The 15240-nt window shown below is 44.1% G+C and overlaps 1 pseudogene; it reads right to left on the bottom strand.

Annotated features, from left to right (window-relative positions):
• Positions 1 to 5900: 5900 nt before the first annotated feature.
• On the bottom strand, positions 5901 to 15116 carry LOC148535203 (putative tyrosine carboxypeptidase MATCAP2; annotated as a pseudogene).
• Positions 15117 to 15240: the final 124 nt, after the last annotated feature.

The raw sequence follows: 15240 nt of genomic DNA, 5'->3' as shown, positions 1-15240 counted from the left end.
CGCAGGAGGTTGCTTCCACAAGATGTGGAGAAGATGAAGTTCATAAAAATTAATTATCAACTCTTCCAGGAAGACCAGCCTCCAGAACGTACAGAGGGACCTGTGGTGGTGGATTCCAGCGGGGACGAATTAATACTCTGTGAGGATGAGGATGTACACAACACTGAAGATGGTGAGGAATCGGTGAATGAGGAGGATGAGGACGACATCTTGCCTCCGTAGAGCCAGTTTGTGCAGGGACAGATTAATTGCCAGCTTGTTTTGTGGGGGCCCAAACAAACCAATCATTTTAGCCACAGTCGTGTGGCAGACCCTGGCGCTCAAATGATTGGTTTGTTAAAATGTGCATGTCCTGTTTATACAACATAAGGGTGGATGGGAGGGCCCAAGGACAATTCCAACTCGCACCTCTTTTTTTTCTTTGAATTATGTACTGTTTGCGGCCTAGTTTTCAAACTGCCATACTGTCTGCCACTGCAGTGTCACTCCTAGATGGGCCACGTGTTTGTGCCGCCCACTCGTGTCGCTTAGCATAGTCATCCATCTACCTCGGTGCAACCTTTTGGACATAAAAACACTATTGTGAGGTGTGTGGTGTTCAGAATAGACTGGAAATGAGTGGAAATTAAGGTTTTTGAGGTTAATAATAGCATAGGAGCAGAAAAATCAACACATTCTGTAATTTTAGCTGTTTTTGTGCTTTTTTTTAAAAATAATACAGATCCAAAACCTAGAACCCAAAACACCGAAGGTTGGTTTTGGCAAAACCAATCCAGATCCAAAACACGAAGAAAGATCCAGATCCAAAACACGAAAAGTGGCCGGTGCACACCCCTAGCATGGACTTAACAGATAACAGCTAATTTAAGGCAGCATGAGACTGTGCCAGTTAAGCACCCACAGTGGCATCTAAAGATGATTTATGTGACAGTTCCAGAGATCAAATTTTCAAGAGGAGTGCCTCTTTCTGAGCTTCCCTTTACTGCTTAGCCAGGGAACCTAACTGTATGAGTTTCCCACGAATCACACATTTATGGGCTTCCCAGAGGGAGCATTTATTAACGTCAGAGGTACTATTATGGGCCACATAATCCTCAATAGATTTCTTAATTATTTCTTTATACTCTGGGATCTGAATTAAACCTTTATTTTTATGCCAAGACCAGCTCTTAGAACGAGATTCTGGAAAGAGGAGTTGAAAGGATACAGGGGCATGGCCCGACCAGGTAATAGAACCAATGGCCATACGTTTAATCAAATAAAGAAATCTATGAGGTATTAAAAAATGGTCTATCTGGGAGTAGACATTATATGGTTAGAGAAAAAAGTGAAATCTATTTCATTAGGGTGCTGTAATCTCCAGACATTCATCAACTGATGATTGTGAAAAAGCTCTCTCACATTACACAGGTCTTTAAGGAAAGCCATTGAAGCAGACCGAGAAGAGTCTAGAGCCGGATCAAAGATCCAATTAAAGTCTCCAACTATAATTACAATATCTTGTTGTATTGATTCAACATATTGTAAAACTTTAGTAAAAAAAAACAGATTGACCCTTGTTAGGGGCATAAATATTGACAAGTGTATAGAATTGATTAAAAAGTTTACCCACAACCAATAAAGTGCGACCTTCGATAACTACATGTGTAGTCACCTCAGTAAGAGGTATAAGTCTAGAGAATAAAATTGCAACCCCTTTAGTTTTCCCCTCTGAATTATCACAAGCAAAGACCTGTGGATAATAGCAGGTTTTAAGCGAGAGGGCATACCCACACCTAAAATGTGGCTCTTGTATAAATACAACATCTAATTTGCCAATGCAGAACTCACAAAGTATTGAGGACCGTTTTCTCGGGAATATTTAATCCTTTCGTGTCTATGGAGGAAATTTGCAAGAGTTCAGAAGCAGCCATTGTTACAACTCAGAGGGGGAAGCCACAAAGTACACCACTGGATAATCAAGGACATCAGTAGGGAAATACCCAGATTGTGAATGTGAGTAGAGCTGTCCATGGAAACCTGGGAAATGAAAAAAAGGGGGGGAAAGGAGACAAAGGGTAACACAATAAAAATAGGGATATAAAAAATAGACAGACAAGAAAAGAAAAAAGGGGAAAAAATGACATAATAACATCATAAAACATAAATATACAAAACAATCCCAGAAAATCACCCTGTACCACAGTAAGAGTCTGTAGACTCCCATGGTCAGACTAACAATTAGCGAGAAACAATAGCAGTTGAGAAAACAAAGGAGGGAAGAGAGACCCAAACAGCAAACACACAATGTTGTCGAACAAAAAAAAACACAGTTTCAGTAAATTCAATAAATCAAATTGCAGTACATGTGCACCGGAACTTCGTTGGATAGCTGCAAAAGGAAAAACAGTTAGATAACAAATCCCTGATCAAAAGTGCAAACATAGAGGTAATGTCTAAAACAGAAGTCACCTTAATCACACAAAATAAATAGTTTTGACCAAAGCAAATACTAAAATAAATAGTGTCATGTCCAGCAACATCATGAGACTGAGATGGAGAGCCTCATTTCTTCCCCCGTACAGGATGCCACTGCTTATCTCCAGGAACAATTGGTAAAGGAGGAGAATCCAGATGAGAGAACAGAGCAGACCAGTTGGGAAGCTCCACTCTAGAAATTTGCAAGCTGTCACAAAAAGAATGCAAGTCCCCGGGTTCCTTAAGTAAGTGAAGGGTACCATTGTGGTGGACCATAATGCTTAAAGGAAAGCCCCAACAATATTTTAGCTGCTGATTCTTAAGTTCATCAATCAAGGGCCCCAACATATGCCTCTGTTGTAACGTATTCCAAGAAAGGTCCTGGAAAATTTGTATTGGAGATCCATTGAAATCGATACACTGAAGGGACCTGGTTTTCTGAAGGATAAGTTCCTTGTCAGTGAAATAATGAAGATGGCAAATTATGTCACAAGGTTTATCCCTTTGAACATTCCTAGGCTTCAATGCCCTACAAGCTCTGTTCAAATATGATTGGAGTGTCCGGGACACGTTCTAGGACTTCATTGAATAACTTGGTAAGCACTCCAATAATGTATTGGGTCTGATTGTCCTCAGTAATTCCCCATATCTTGAGATTATTACGCCTGCCATGATTATCCATATCATCCAGTCTGCTGTGCATCTGGTGCAATTGTGCAGCTTGAAGCATAGCTGTAGAGTGAAAGGTGCAATGGTATTCCTCCATCTTATCCTCATGGTTCTCCAATTCTAATAAGCGATCAGCGACCTGTGCAATGTTTGCCTGTAAAACAGAGACATCTTTTTTTAAAAGCCTCATGGAGTCTTTGTTCAGAATCTAAGAGGTCTTGCTTCGTGGAAAGAGAGTCCAACCGTTGGAGAATAGTGGCCAGGTCACCTTTGGAAACTGTGGTAGGAGAGTGAGATGATGACGCCATGAAATAGTCCGTGTCAGAGGTGTATGATCTGGCCTAGGAGAGGGAGGTGCAGCTGTAAGAGGTGGTGCGGTGCAGTGCCTGCTTCTGTGCAGGTGTACTGGTCCCTTCACCAGGTGCCTGCGGCGTCTGCACCGATGCTGGGGACATCACTGTCCCAGCGCCGGCAACGGATGTGTCCCACAGAGGACACATCCCCTCTGCCTGTGCCGATGCTAGGATCAGCCACTTGATCCCAGCACAGCTCTCCACACAGCAGCCCCAGCAGACGTGAGGAAATGTTCCAGCTTAGATTGGAGTAACGGGGAATCTTGAGTTTTGCCCTGGCTTTTAGTAAAGTTTTTTTAAAGTCACAGTTTAAATTTAAATGATACAAATTTTTATTTGAAAGCAAAACTGCTTTAAGTATACTGCTTGTTGGTTATTTGCTATATTGTACAATATATCAGAATGATTGAATGAATGTATGACAATTTCTAATAACAATAATAACACTAATAATAATAATAATTATAATAATATTTATACGGCACTTTTCTCCCAATAGGGCTCAAAGTGCTTTACATTTGCATTTAAAAAATACAAAATTAAAAAAAGGAAAAGAGAACTAAGCATTTGGGTTGTACTTTTTAGGAACTAAACATTTTTTTAAGGATTCTAGAGTGGAGGCCTCTTGGACTATGGGCCTGATTTAGAGATGTGCGCAATGCCGATATTTACACAGTTGAGTGATTATCGGTAAACTGTGCATGTGTCTAAATCGCACTGTGCATGCGTGAAGGTGCATTACTAAAGTCGCTCACAGCTACTTTTTACTTGCAATGTTATTAACAGACAGGGAGCATTTGGGGGAGGTGACGGGGAGTAGAGGCAAAAACTGCAGCGTGTTGTGATCATATGTCTCAGCCTGCGCCTGCGATCCCGTACGCAATATAAATGACTCCAGTGTCTCATTTCATTCTGCGCAATCATAGAGTTATTCAGGAGACTGATAATAGAATGACCTGTGACCGATGCTGCGTCTTAGTACACAGATACTTAGATTTGGAAAGCTGCAGGTGGGAGTCTCCATACAGTCCTCAGTGGCTGTGCCATTTACATACATCACACAGTAACTGCGTATGGGATCATAGCTGTGGTGGCATTAGTGTACATCTCTGACTCAGGCCTAATGCGAGGTAGCGAGTCCCATATAGTGCAGGTTAGAATGTGGGATAACACATATAAGGACATGTGCAACTGGATCTAAGCTGTATAAGAAGACAATAAATAACTGGTAATAAATAATCCTACATAGTTACAGTCTGTAAATTGCCATACACAGCATCTACATGGGTGATTATCACAGCATGTAATGCACACCAGCATTTTACTAGTCATGGAATGGTCTCTCTGCCTTGTTGTACTCAGGGGTGCCGAGAGGGGGGAGCATGTATTGGTTACCTGGGCCCAGGCTTGCTGAAGGGGCCCGGATCTGCCTCTCCCCCCTCCCCTCCTGTCAGTGGCAGCACTGCTGGGCTGCAGTGAGTAGAGAGAGACTGCTGCTGTCACTGAGTGCAGCAGCCATCTCCTCTGCATACACCAGATAGGAGGGGGGAGAGCAATCGCACTGACTGCGCCCCCCCTGTATCTGATCCTGGGTGAGGGGCAAAGTGGTGTCCTCTTGTGGAGCATGCGGCGTCGCATCATTGTTATTTCTTTTTTTGCGAGGGCGTGGACATGTCTCTTTACATTAGGCCCGCACACCCCCTGTCATTACCCGGGCCTGCCCAGGCTCACTACTGCCCTGACTGTACTTCACACCAGTCATCAAGAGTGACATCCTGCCCACACTATTTCTACACTATGATTACTGACCATGACATAGGAATTATGGGGAGTATCCACTTAGCGATATACAAACGACAGCACGATTACGACTTTGCAATCGTGCTGTTGTTTGTATAGCTAGTGATGTGCCTAGACTGAACGTTCACTCGTTCAGTCCCGGTTCAGTCCCGGCACATCCCTCATCCCTGCACACGTAGAACCTGATGAGATCATCAAGTTGACCTACATGTACGGGCGATGTCGGATGTCAGAAGCGACCCGCGGGCACGCGCATCGCAGGTTGCTTCCGCCCAAAACATCCCCAAAGCATGCACGATGCATGCGCAATTTGCAAGCGATTGCACGATAACGACATTGTTATCGTGCAATCCTTGTTTAAATCGCTTAGTGGATACCCCCCTTTAAAAGTTAACTTACATCAGTTACAAAAATTATAAAGGAACAAACTCTGCATTTCTGTTGTGTATATGAATAATACAATAATTTATTGGCAAGATATTGGTTACCAACTGTTGGAAAACAAAAAATTATGTCCACATTCTCCTGGTCTGTCACGTCACTGGGGTCCTGTAGATTTGGATTGGGACCCCTGGGGTTAGCTATTAGTAGGAGAGTAGACAATCAGTGACAGCGGTGTGGTCACACGATCAGCTTCCTCAGCATCTTGTCCGTCAGGCCATTCACTTCCATGATGTGCTCCAGATGTTTCATGTACCGTCCTCGGTCTTTGAGGAACAGAGGAATTCTGGAAGTGTGACAGACGGCAAATCGCTTCAGCCGAGTTATATCCTCATAAGACACCTTGGAGAAGAATCACAATATTGTAGTTAGATAAATGTACAGTAAGACTTCATATAAAGGGACTAGAAAGTAATCTCCTACTTTGGCATATTTCACATTTTAATATCTTTTTACATCATGAAATTAAAATGAATTTACTCTGTGATTCTTATCACTAACCAACAATAAAATACCCTGTAATATAAGAACTCTCCTCTAAAACACTTTAATTACAAATAAAACAGATAAAACATAAATAATCACCCTCTCTATTAATACTTGGTGCCAGCACTTTTAGCTGTAATTACAGATGTGAGTCTATATGGACCTGCTTTACACAAGGTGGTAAAAGCTTTTTATTACCAATGAACATGTATAAAAGTTACAAATGTTAAGACCAGCGGTGGATTGGCCATAGGCATAAACGGGAGTTTCCCAGTGGGCAGATGGCTGAGGGAGTCATCTTGGAGCAATTTAATTTTTATACATATGTTTTTATTTATGTTATTTTGCCTGATTTGTGTGGCCAGGGCTCATCAGGGCCTGGCTTATAGTGGGCGATCTCTAACATAGATATGTGTCCTGGTGGCTGGCTCCTGCCCAGGGGTCAAAGTCCTGGTCTCACTACAAATGTGCAAGTAGCAAGGCCAGACCAGGGTGCATTATTGTTCTGCTACAGTGCTGATGCTGACAGCCTCCCAATGCTATCATCATGTACAAGAATGTCATTTGTTTCCAATAGATTGGGTATTAGTGTTAGACAATTAAAATGTCGACACTCAGCATGGGGAAAGTGTCAGGTCGAAACTGTAATGTTGCCCTGTTAATAGTGTGATTTAAAACATTGTCAGCTTTACAATGTCAAATGTGTTGATAACGCGTCATGCTTGTCATGTACTAACATCTGAGAAATAATTAGCTGATTTACTGGATAAATGTTTATTGTACATTTGAATGTTTTAATTGGGGAAGAGTAGCTACAAGCATAACAATGGCATCACTAACATAACTTTTCCAACAGTAAACCAGTAAAAATAAAGACTTTCATGCATAATGCTATCAGCACACTGTGGGCCTGATTCAGAGCCGGATGCTCTTTAAGAGCGCTCGCTCTGCATCAGAGCGTTTTTTTTTGGTGCAGCCTCCTGGCCGCTCACTAAGCTGTGGGTGACCAACCACAGCTTTTGCAGGCAGCCAGGTGATGGTCGCGACCATCGGGGCTTGCAACGAGACCCTTATGGTAGGGTTTTGCCCGTTGCTAGCCCCAGAGAGCTTCCTGTTCTAACAGAGCAGGAAGCTCTCCACTGACATCACCAGTGATCAGGGCCAGATTAACAATGGGGCGGATGGAGCTACAGCTCCAGGCCTCCATATAAAAATAGGCCCATTGTCATGACAACATGATGTTGACTGGCCATCTGCTCTCCACACGGTCTGCCATAAATAAGTAGTAAAATTGTATTTCTATTTACCTCACAAAATTAAGCTTTTATATTCATTTTCAAATTTTTTATGGAGACATTGTGGCTCAGAGTATAGGTGTACACGCCCACATGGCACTGGCCACACCCACACAGCACTGGCCCACCTCCTTTGCTTCTCATAATAGGCCCTTGGTCATTTTCAGCTCCAGGCCCATGTGGCTCTCAATCCGGCCCTGCCAGTGATGTGCCTCTCACAAACAGCAGGCGTTCCTTCGGGAATGCCTCCATTTGTGTAGCCACCCCCCTACCACGCCTACAAAACGGGGCGAGCTGTCGATCAACATTGACAGCCGCCCCTTTGTAGTGAGTCCCAGAGCGAGAGAATTTCTCTCTCGCTCCGGGGCTTGCACATGCGCGTGGCGTGTGCCGTGCATGCGCAGTACCCCACCATCGACCTGCTTGTGAGCGCTATGCACTTGCGAGCGGGTCTGAATCAAGCCCTATGTTCCCTATTCATGATGTTAATTATTGGGGTCTGTTCGGACACCGATAATTAACATTCTAACTCACCGCATATGCTGGAGCAATTCATCATTGCTCCGGTGTGGAGACAGCTGATGCGAAATCATCTTCGGATGCAGCAGCGGATCAGAGAAGCCAGCAGGAGATGTCTATCAGGGCCGTAACTAGGGTAGTGCGACCAGTGCACTGGCACAGGGAACCGCGGGGCATGGGGCGTTGTTTGGGATTGTCAGTTTTCCTGTCTATTATCATTTTCACTTGTAGCTTCCTCTTCTTTTATCCCCAGCATCTACTGGCCTCCTCTATTTCTTCCCTGGTGCTTCCCCATGAGGCCTTGGCCCTTTTTCAGGTGTGCTATCTTATGTCCCTATTTAAAAAATGGGAAGGGTGCCAATGCTCTCTCTGGCACAGGGCACCAAAAAGTCTAGTTATGGCTCTGGTGTCTATTTGCACAGGATGCCTCCTGCCACATTATCATATTATCACACATGTACACACGTCTTTGTACACAGCGGCTGTGTGATTAGTATACATCTCAGAATCAGGCCCTCTATGAGCAATGTACAAATATAAATTAAGCACAATGGGCCTGATTCAGACCCACTCGCAAGCGGCTGTCCGCTCGCAAGTGGGTCGATGTTCTGGACTGAGCATGCGCACGATGGAGGGAGCTCCGTCGTGCGCATGCGCCAGACGCGACGAGCGAAGGAAAGTCCTTCGCTCGTTGTGTCTGATCAAAGGGGGCGTGCTGTCGATGTTGATTGACAGCACGCCCCCTTTGGTAGGCGTGCCGGGGGCGTGCCTCCCTGACGGGGGCGTTCCCATGGGAACGCCTCCCGTCAGAAGCCGGCCCACTGACATCACTAGTGATGTCAGTGGGAGTGATTTTGGCTCTGATAGAGCCAAAATCACTCCGGAGCTTGCGGTTGAAAACCTCAACCGCAGGCTCCGGCTCGCAGTTACGATGGTCACGACCATCGCGGCCATCAAAATGCACGCTCGTATAGCCTGTGGGTGGTGACCCACAGCTATACGAGCGTCCAGGAGGACGCTCCATTTTCATGGAGGCCGGCCCTCATTCAGAGCGTGCGCTCTGCTCAGAGCGTACGGCTCTGAATGAGGGCCAATGATCATGATTGTATCACTTTCCTATTATTTCATTACTGAAAGACATACTGATATAATATATACCTTGCCCATGCATGTTAGCAGGCGGAAATCTATGGTGTCTGTGTCTTAGAGGATGTAGAATCCCATCCAGGTAAACTTGATCTTTATTAAAGCAACCTGTGAGGATAAAAAGAAACATTAATATACAAATGACCTCAGCACTGATACTATATATCTATAGCCTAAAATCTCATTATAAACCCTGTATTTGTACCCATTTTTTAAACAGACGTCGGGGCACTTCTGCACATGCGTGACCTGTAGGTCACACATGCACACTAGCGTCACTGTTAGGAAAGGAGCAGTGAAGCTGCTCGTGGGACAGTTGATTTTTGGATCAGCTGTCACCGCACCGGAGCAATGCTGAATTTCTTCGGATTCCATGGCGAGTTAGAGTGTTAATTGTCAGGATCTGAATGGACCCTGAAAATTAACATAATGAATAGAGCCCATAGGGGTATATTTATTAAGTTGTGTTTAAAAAAAATTCAGATTTTTAGTGGTTTTGTCTATGGAAACAATATTAAATTCAAAATTCTCTGTGTTTTGCGCGTTTCATATTATTGCCATTTTAAAGCATGCCGGCAAAACCAATGAAAGTTGTCTGTTAGAAAATCCGCTGCTTGGTTACGTTACCAGACCATGTCTATGGAATAGAAGGTTCTCAGTTACCTGGCTGGGATGTGTCAGAGCAGCCCCTCTTTGCTCACATACAGTAATCCCACCTTGTGTTAGGGTCTTCCACAAACTGAGCCACATCCTGGAACAGCTCACAGAATGACATGCGGCTGGCTTGGTAGACTGTATAATAGAGCAGTGCAGCTCTCCACAGGAAAGGGTCTTTGTCACACAACACACTGTGGATGCTTGCCTGGCCTTCTTCAGTGGGATTGACGGACTTTAGATGATATCTGTCACGCCCAGCGCTGTCATACCATGGCTGCTGCCTGCTGTTCACTGACCGGAAATAATGGGTGCCTGCATTCACACAAGAAACAAGTAATACAGCTTTTTCTATAATCTTTAAAATGGAAATAAAACTTGGTGCATGGATAAATTCATATTCGTATCTAAATATAATATTTTATATATATATATATATATATATTATATATAATATTATATATATAAATATATATATATATATATATATATATATAGATTCAAGCGATCCGAGCGATCAGTATAACTAAGGTGATTGCATGTGCAAGCTGGCAAAAAATCTGCAAATGTAGCCCATAAGCTACAACGGGAGAACGGCACTCCAGAGCTTGGTAGATCTGACATCCTGGCAGCCCCCATAGAGACATATGGAAATGTGGGGACAGGAGATATCTGCTGCAGACCCTCTATGGCACATGTGGGTAAGACTTAATATTTGTAGGTACTTCCTGAAAACACAAATATTATTTGATAAATAGGCTCCTATGTATTTTACATGGTAAATGTAAACACTGTCCCGACATTTCCACTAGATCAGTGTCTTGATGATGTTATCTATATTATGTGACATCTCGTCTCTGTATTATATTCTGCACAAACTCTGTATTGTGATTTTCTAATTTAGTACAAACATTTGGACACTTTTTTTTTTTACTATGCATTATACCATTCAGCATCATTTAAACTGCTAAAACCTCTCTAATGCAGCAAAGCCCTATCTTGTGTATGCTTTAGAAAAACTAAAAAAATAAAATTTACTAAAACATGCTCACAAAAAGAATATTATGTGTGTGAGTGGTGATGGGAACACCTACTGTATCAGTGTTACTGGACTGCTCGCAAGCCGCAAATCACAAGTGGTTTGGTGCATATAGAAACCGTCATCATCATTATCTGTTATTTGCACCCACTGCTGGCCGCCTACAGGTGACACGGCTTTCCCTGGTGTATTACTGTCTCTATCTAGCTCTGAATCTGGTTACACTTCTGTGAATACTCCCTTAGTGTACATGACCTGTGTTAGAATGACCATGGCCAACCCTATGTGGTCATAAGCTGAGGTGCGTGTACTCTGTGTACATTTCTGTGTGCTTGGGTCTTATAGCTTCCATGCACATGTAAGGACACATAAGAAGCACCATGCCAACTAACATACATTAGACTCTGCATCTGTCCCATATCTAAAACATGTTATACTTATAAGGGGATGTAGTCAGCATCCGAGTGTGCAGGACAGGCAAAATACTGGCACTGAAATCCCGACAGCATCGGGATCCCGGCACCAGAATTCCAATCGCCGCCATCCCAAAGGTAAGTATTGGGCATTAGGGGGAGGGTTAGGGTTAGGCATTGGGGGAGGCTTAGGGTTAGGCACTAGTGAGGAGGGTTAGGTTTAGGATGTGGGGAGAGGGAGGTTAGGTTTAGGCACTAGGTTGGGAGGTTAGGTGTAGGCAACGGGGAGGGAGTGTAAGGTTTAGGGTGCAGGGAGGGGGGGTTAGGTTTAGGCACTAGGTTGGGAGGTTAGGGTTAAGTAAAAGGAAGTAAGGGTAAAGGTTAGGGGTAAGGGTTTGCCTAACCTATTTTACTTTTGGGTGTCGGGATTCTGACCATCGGGATGCCGCTGTCAGTGTTCTGACCAGTGGCATCCCGACCGTCAGGATCTCATACCCAACCCGTAAAAACTTATAAACCATAGATTTTATGTTCCCTCTAACAGGAAATATTTTGTTAAACAAAATACTGATAAGGAACCCGAGGAAAATTTTTCTAGGTTGGTACAGTGAAAATAAACAGTGAAAGTAAATCAGCAGAAGCCAGTACCTATTTCATGTCTGAGCATCCCTTCCAGCCAGTGTTCCCGTACAGCGGAAACATTAATGGCCATTGTTGCTCGTCCATTCCTCACACTCATACAGGCTCGTGACAGAATATCACTTGTATGGTCAACAGCGATCTGGAACATGGAGAAGGACACTATCATCTTATGCCGCAGGAATAAAAGGCCGGTAATAGAACAAACTTCTACACAACACAAGTTATACATTAAAAACCATTGATTTTGATTTATAAAAATGTGTGTGGCCCTTACTGTATTACAGACATTTTAACAAACCATTGGCAGATAATGGACAATGAGCCTCATTCAGCAAGGAAAGCAGTTGCTTATACGCATGCAATCGGCCAATTGTTGCATACTGCGCATGCATCATAGTGCGTGTGCCCAAACCAGTCATTGTGATTGGGACTGCGATGCAGACTCATCGCAGAGTGATCGACAGAAAGTGCCGTTTGTGGGTAGTAATGGGGGCGCTCGGGTGAACGCAGGCGTGCCAGTGTGTTTCAACGGTGTTGCAGGGGTGTGCATAAATTATCCACTGCGATACCATGCGCAGCCTGAAGCCTCATAGCGTGCACTGAAGTAAGCAATTTCTGAGTGAGGTCTGACCTATTGTAGCGGCATTGCGATCAAAATAGATGAACTTCCAATTGCACTGAACTAAGGACCTCATTCAGAGCCGGTCGCACAGAGCGTGCGGTCGGTCTGAATGAGGGGAGGACCTCTTGAATTTTCAAGACATCCTCCTTTGTGGTGGTAAGGCTGGGTGTTAACACCCACAGCCTTACGACCGCCTAAGGTGATGGTCGCGATGGTCAAGACCATCGCGACCATTGGGGCTTACGACGAGACCCTAGGGTAGGGTCTCCCTTGTCGTAAGCCCCGGAGAGCTTCCGGCTCTGTCTGAGCCAGAAGCTCTCCACTGACATCACTAGTGATGTCAGTGGGGCCGCCCCCAAACGGTAGGCGTTCCCATGGTAACGCCCCCGTTTGGGCTGCCACCCCCCCGGCCCGCCTTCCAAATGGGGCGAGCTGTCAATCAACATCGACAGCTCGCCCCCTTTGGATCGAGACCCGCTACGACCGGCACTGTCGGTCGTAGCGGGTCTCACGCATGCGCACGCCGGCGCCGTCGTGCGCATGCTCTGTGGGGAGCCATCGACCCGGTCCGAGCGCATCGGCGCTAACGACCGGGTCTGAATGACCCCCTAAGTGTGTACGCTTTATTGCAATATGTAGTGAATCAGGCCCAATTATTAAAAAAAAGATATGTGAACAGTTTCAATACACTGAAAAGCAAAGTATACTGCAGGCCAGGATTACACACCGGTGTGGCTCATGTATTAATAGATAAATCATTTCTCAGTGTCATCAGGGTCATGTATAAAATACTGGACTGTTCTGGTTGCCTACAATTATGGCTGGCACTGCTGTAAGAGAAGACCTCAGTGACTGAGGATAAGAGATGATAATTGGGACATGTTTAGTAAGAGCTTCATAGATCAGAACAGTATAACTAATGTTTCACATGTAACGGTAAGTGTCTCACTATCACACTGCTTCCTGGTTCAGGTCCCTGGTGCACACTGCACATGTGCAGCCCTCACATCCCTCTAACAATGTGCTAAATAGTAGCCCAAAGGCTAATATAGGTAATAGGCATCACCTATCACGGACAAGCTTCACATTTCAGAGCTTGGTAAATCTGGCAGCACAGCAGCCCCCATAGAGATCTATGGGAACTGCATTTGTGGATGACAATAGAGGAACTGCAGCAGATTACAGAATTATCTGCTGCAATTCCTCCATAGTATATCTAGGGGAAACTTAATATATACAGGTACTGCCCCCTCCCGAAAAGGCTGTTTTCTGCAGATATTTAGCAGGTATTTAATGATAAATAGGCCCCTTAAGAACAAATGCTTTAGGTCACTTACCTCACCCAGGCAGTGTTCTTTCTCCATGTAGTTCTGAATTTGGCGCAGTACCTGACTCTTTGGCAGCATCCGACCTCCTGTTACTTTCTCAAAGTTTTTATAACTACCATATTTCGTAAGGATGCACTGCATTATGCCAACAGCCTGTACAAGAAGACAAAGACATAATATATATATTTAGAAACTTTAAAACGTGGACAATTCTAAACTTTTAATATTTCATTATAGAGAGCTCAAATATAAGTCTATCAAGAAATAGTGGAAGGTTCTTTTAGCCCAATGACATATAAGCACCCAAGTTGCGGAAGAGGTCAAGGAAATCCAGACTGCATATAAGAAGGAGGAGGGAAGTGTACCCTGAGGGGATTATCATTGGCAGGTTAGATTGTTGGGTTATCCTATGGGATGCAAGGGCTTGGGTAATTCCATAAACTGATTGGCTAGAGAGGTTTCCTTTCTATTTGTGGTTTCCTATTACAGAAATAGTATAGCTACATTGCCCCCCTACATTGTAGTAGTACAGGCAAGTCTCCACATGCATCATTGCTATTCTTGACTAACACCCTTTATCTTATAGCTACACAGGACAATTACTATTTTATATGGAAAAAAAGAACGTACTATAAGAACAAATGCTATGAACTATACCTGTGTGAGAAATCTGTCTGAGGCAATGCTGTACTTTGCCAAGACATCTGGCAATGCAGGACTGCCATTCTCAAACTGAGGATTGTACTTAAATGCCGACTTGAAAAAACCTAGATTTTTCTTGATGAATATTTATTGGCTTCACAGCATTAAAAACACCATTTATTTTCCCTGAGATGTCTTTTGCTTGTGTCTTAGTGACATGACGGTCCTTGCCTCTACTTGGAATTGGCAAATCAGGCTTTCTCAAGGGCTTGGTTATAGTCTGATATGCCAAAGCTAATCTCTTTCCTGATGCCAAGATGCCCTGTGGATGATTACCACTGGTCTCTCTAGTTACACAGTTATAACTGGACCTGCTCCTATTTGCACATAACGTGGTGTTATGTGAGGAAGCTGGCTTTGGAGGGAGCAAGCAGGTGTGGTGGCTGGTTCCTGCTCTAACTGTGTCTTGTATGACACTCCTAGGCTGTGCTTGTGTGGTTATTGCAGGTGCTAGGGTACGTGCCTTCTCCACATTCAGAGCTGGTCTCTTTGATAGCTCCTCTCTGGGCATCTGCAGTGTTTCTATATTAAATATAAGCACATTAATCATATGTGTCCTGGTGGCTGGCTCCTGCCCAGGGGTCAAAGTCCTGGTCTCACTACAAATGTGCAAGTAGCAAGGCCAGACCAGGGTGCATTATTGTTCTGCTACAGTGCTGATGCTGACAGCCTCC

Source organism: Taudactylus pleione, unplaced genomic scaffold (genome assembly GCF_031769625.1).
Source record: "Taudactylus pleione unplaced genomic scaffold, aTauple2 ptg000054l, whole genome shotgun sequence".
Classification (NCBI taxonomy): domain Eukaryota; kingdom Metazoa; phylum Chordata; class Amphibia; order Anura; family Myobatrachidae; genus Taudactylus; species Taudactylus pleione.
Note: the sequence above shows the minus strand (reverse complement) of the source record. Positions and strands in the feature narration are given on the sequence as shown.